This window comes from Tupaia chinensis, unplaced genomic scaffold (assembly GCF_000334495.1).
Source record: "Tupaia chinensis unplaced genomic scaffold, TupChi_1.0 Scaffold000238_1, whole genome shotgun sequence".
NCBI lineage: Eukaryota > Metazoa > Chordata > Mammalia > Scandentia > Tupaiidae > Tupaia > Tupaia belangeri.
In genome coordinates, this window is record NW_006159716.1 from 8,866,030 (window position 1) to 8,870,918 (window position 4,889).

The following is a 4,889-nucleotide window of genomic DNA, read 5'->3' on the forward strand; positions in this document are numbered from 1 at the left end:
GGGGTGCTGAGCAGACCAGCGCCCTGGCCGTGCGAGTTTGCACAGCAGTGGCTGGGGTACGTGGAGACCTTCACGGTCCTCAGGGAGGAGCAGCCTGTGCCCGCCGGGGACAGTGGGGGACAAAGTACTGCTGATCAATTTTGCTTAGGAGGCACCAGGGGGTGTCTCTCGGGAGACGCACTGTTTTTCCCCATCCCTTCTGGGGTGAGGTCTGGAGGTGAAGTGGGGTGTTGGGCTTTCTGATCTTTAAGGCATCGGTGAGAATGCAGGGGAATGGGATTCTGGGGCACTCAGGCTGTGGTCTCCCTGCGGAAAGGCTTGCAGTGGAAGTCCCAGTCCACCAGGTGGCGCAAAGCCCCTCTGGCGTTAGCGTTGGCGACGCGCGATCTGCAAGTGCCTGTCTACGCCTGCCGTCTGCTGGGAGGTGGGCAGAGTTCTCCAGCTCAGGTCCGCTCTGTAAGAGGACATCCAGGTCCCGCTCTGACTCCTCCGGCGACGGCCCAGTGACGGCCCAGCGGGTAGAATCATGAGCAGGCTCCGGGGAGAATGGAGGGGGCACCAAAAAGCCACCCATCCAATGACAGTGCCGCCCTCCGTCTCCCAACCCCAGTCCCCTGGTTTCTACATTTGTATCTTAACAATTCTCTTTGTTGGGCATAACTTAGTATCTTCTTATTACCACCTTATCCTCCAGTAGTTGGTCAAGCCTCTGAGCAGGGGCCTGGGTGAAACCTTTTCTAAGTCTAGGACACATGCCAGGGGCATGTCAAAAGCCCCTCTACCTTCTTCTCACACATGCAGTCCCTGATAGAAACCGAAAGGCCTAAGGACAGGTCTAGTGAAGTCAGTCTTCCGGGCCTTTACCCACATCAGTGAAAATGAATGCCATCTTTGGCTCTTCTTGCTATTTAAATTGTTGAGAAATTTCAAATGAAATAACGTATTTATTTACTCACTAGTTTGTGTAAAATGTTTACTGAGCACCTAATGCTAGGTGCTGGTTTTAGATCCTTACGGGGTCCGTGAGAATGCAGGGGAAATGGGATTCTGAGGACACTCAGGCTGTGGCCTCTCTTCATGGAAAGTCTTGCAGTTCAAACCCAAGCCCACCAGGTGGCGCAAACGCCTCTCTTTTGCGTTAGCGTTGGTCATGCTGGTCACGGTTTCATAAGGCGGAGAATACAGCGGTGCCCAAGACAGGTAAGTAAGCCAATAAATAGCACGGAAGGAAATAAAACGAAACGATGTAATGTAAATACGTGAAAGAAAACAAAATGGAGCCCAGCGAGAGGGGTCAGTGTGAAATTGAGCTTCAGGTGTAAGTCAGGCACACGGAGAGGCGATCATCTTCAGCTCTGTCATTTCTCCCCTGTGGTCAGTGTGTCCCCTTTCTTTTTTCATTTCTTTTTCTTCTTTTTTAAAAAAATTTTGAGAGTTTTTTGCTATAGGGCGTGTGCACTTGCCAGGGAGACAGAGTGGGTGGCCACGCTGCAAGTCCTTCTTCTTTCTCGTCTGGGGATCTTGGGCACGCACGCACACGCACCTGGCGTGAGTTTAAGCCACTGGGTCCAGGACTTGAACTGCGGTCGGCTACATGGGAGTCCAGCGACATAGCCATTACGCCAACTGCTGGTCCCCGTCTGTCCCCTTTCTGTGTGGCCTGTGGTTCCCAGCAGGGAAGATGGACCCTGTGCACCGAATGCGATCCTGGTGAAACCATAAGGACAGGACGGCTGGGAGGAGGCCAGCGGGCCCCGCCTCTTTCTTCCCCCCCCCCCCCCCCCCGGGGAGCCACAAGATAAGCCCACTGGGTCAGAGAGTCTCGGGGAGACCCCGACTCTCCAGGCCAGGCCCGTCTCCAGGAAGCACCAGGGGCAATGCTCTGTGATGCTGGACCCCAGGGGAAGGTCCTGGGTTCGTGTCCTGGGGCCTCTTTGCACACAGGGCAAGCACACCCATGATTCTGGTTGGCCGAGGCTGGGGGTGGATGGCGGCATGAAGACCCTGTTGAGGTGTCTGTTTCTGTTTCTCTTTCTCTGTCATGGAAAATAAATACATAAATAAATACATTAAAAGAAAAAAAAAGAGGAAGTACTGATTATTGTCAGAAGCATTCTCACCGGAAAGCCCCAGAGCTCTATAAATGGCTCTTGAAATCCCAGCAATTCTGAGCTGGAAGAGGTTTGCCCTCAGTCATGTGATCACACTCCAGCCAGTGAGGGCTCACCATCGGTGTAGGAACCGGGCCCTATCAGAGTCTCAGGGGGTGGTGGCCATGGCCATGGCGTGGGACTCTCCTGAGGCCCGTCCCTCCCACCAGCTGCTAGGAGTACCTGCGAACTGACCCAGTTCCAGGTGTGAGGCACTGAGCTCAGCCACGTCAAGGACCCCAGGGCCTGCTTCCCGGCTTCCTTCCAGCGCGGACTGGAGGCTGGCTCCAGCCCTCTCCAAACTAAAATGATCTCAATCCAGGACAGTATGTCTTCCTGGCTGGCCAGGCTGAAAGTCAGCAAGTCGGGTCTTGATTGGCCACAAAAAGAGAAAGGGGCCCTGACAAAGATCTGACCTAGAGTAAAATGACAGAGAAAAAAGCTCGGCCACTCCACTGTATCTTTGTTTTCACCAAGTGGAAGTTCCTTTCTGATAAAGCCATCCACAGCCTTTCTATGGAGGGAGGCAGCCCAGATCATGGTCCTCCCCTGAGGACACCGGCCCCCAGGTCTGCCCCCTGCGGCGGGCACCGTGCAGGCACTGCTAACTGGAGCCTCGGGGCTCGCGGTAGACACCTGTTTCTCAGGCAGAAGGTTTGGTTGGTGAGGCGGGGAGGTCCTCTCCTAGATGTCATCTGGGGACCCAGGCTGACGGAGGTTCTTCTAACTTCTTCATGCAGCCTTCGTGTGTGTCAGGGGGCCGACATCCTGCAGGGAGGTGGTGGGGAGAGAGCACCGGGGTGGGGTGGGATGGGGGATCAGGTGGGTGTTGGGGACTAGGCCTTGGGGGAGCATCTGCCATTTCTACTCACATTCATCGCTAGAACTCGGAGAACTCGGCCGGGCTTCCTTGCTCCTCCGCAAGGCCTTCTCCCCTTATTTAACTCTGTGGCGGCTCCTTCCTGCTCTGTGCCCCGAGGCTGCGCTGATCAGCCAAGGCCTTCCCCAGCCCCTCCTGCCGGCTCCCCTTGCTCTCAGTTCCTCTACGAAAGGCCACAGTTTCCGTCCCCTGCCCTCCTGCCCTCCGTATGGTCACTCTCTCCAGTGGGCCACTGCTCCTGGCCTGACTCTGCAGGCTCCAGAGTGGTAACCCAGTCCTGCCAGTCCCAGGAAACCCGCGTCCCTTCTCCGCTTCCCCTACATCCTGCGGGAACCCTTAGTAGTGACGGCGTGAACGCGCCCCCTGCTTCCTGCCGTGACCCTGGTGCTCGTGGGCACGCTAGATGCCGGGGCCTGAAGACAGCAGCCGGCCTGGGCAGCTGTGTCCTGCTGTTGGCTGGACGGCCCCACCCAGCCGCCCTCCTCTGCCTTCAAGGGCCACTCGTGTGACCTTAGGCAATGGTCTTCCCTGGATGCAGTTTCTCCATCTGCAAAATAATCGAGAAACTGTTCAAGGATTAGGTGGTGATAATAAGAAAAGGTAGTAAGTTACTCCAAACAAAGGGACTTGGGAAGAGAGAGCATTTAGAAGCCAGTGGACTGCGGTTGGAGAGGGAGGGCTGCACTGTCGCTGGATGGGTGGCCTCGCGGTGCCCTTCAGTTCTCCCGGAGCCTGCTCAGAATTCTAATCCGCTGGGCCATCCCTGAGCGGTCAGGGCGGGGCCTGGATGTCGGCAGGGAGCGGGCCTGAGCTGGAGAACCGCCTGCCTGCAGCAGAAGGCAGGCGCGTCGCGGATCTTTCCCAGCTCCGCGTCCTCACATCTCCATGCTGAGTTCCAGCCCTTTGAGGCCTCTGTGCGTTGTGGTTAGTTCTTTGATAAGTCAGCCTATGATTATTATTATTATTGCAATTTCCTTCTTTTATGACTGAGAACAACACAGAGAGAGAGAGAGAGAGAGAGAGAGAGAGAGAGAGACAAAGACAATACCCCAGCCTCCGTCCTGGGTATGCCGGTGTGCTCAGGGAGGGCGAACATGAGGCACGTGGGCCGGCCTCCCAGAGCGATGACCACGGCGCCATCATTGGCCCTGCGATGACGTGTTAATGGGCCATAATGAAGTCCCTCAAATTCCTCTCTGAGGCACACCTACACTGGAAACAGAATATTTTTTTAAAAATTTATTTATTTACATTCATTCACTATACATCATTACAGCATACAAAATGAGATTTTCCATCCAGAATACACTGTATATTGGCTCAATCAAGCACATCAACATACGTGTTATCCACAAATAATTTTCCATTTCTTATCTCCTATATATTTTGCTTTTTTTGGGGGGTCATCCTTGACCCCCTATCCCTCACCCTTTGCCGTGTCCTACCCTCCTCCCACATTGTCTCTGGTATCCATGGTTGCTTTCTAAGCCTCCCTCCCCCCCTCCATTTAATTGATTCTCTAATGAACTTAATTAGTCTAAATATTTCCTATAGCAAGCGCAGCTGATATATACCTATACATGAACCCAAGTCTGACTTTAGGCATAAACCTCAGTGAGTAGGATGAATATACTATAAAGTAGCACCTGGCTGGGGCTATATAGCTTACTGCAGTCATCAAATACTCATTTTTAATAAATTTCAATAAAAACAGTTTTCTTTTTTTTCTCCTGAAACTTTTTAAAAAATTAATTAATTTATATTCATCCCCTAAGCATCATCACAACATACAAATGTGGTTTCCCATCTAGAATAAACTGCATAGTGGCTTAATCATGCATGTTATCATCAATAATTTT

General features: G+C 53.1%; 1 long non-coding RNA gene across 1 annotated transcript; it reads right to left on the bottom strand.

The window, feature by feature from the left end:
- Positions 1 to 1,819: 1,819 nt before the first annotated feature.
- Positions 1,820 to 3,114, bottom strand: LOC114007813 (uncharacterized). Its single transcript, XR_003549401.1, has 3 exons — positions 3,023 to 3,114; positions 2,787 to 2,918; positions 1,820 to 2,036 (listed from the first exon to the last, which is right to left on the bottom strand). It is a non-coding gene; the product is annotated as an uncharacterized LOC114007813 (long non-coding RNA).
- Between the last annotated feature and the right edge of the window lie 1,775 nt (positions 3,115 to 4,889).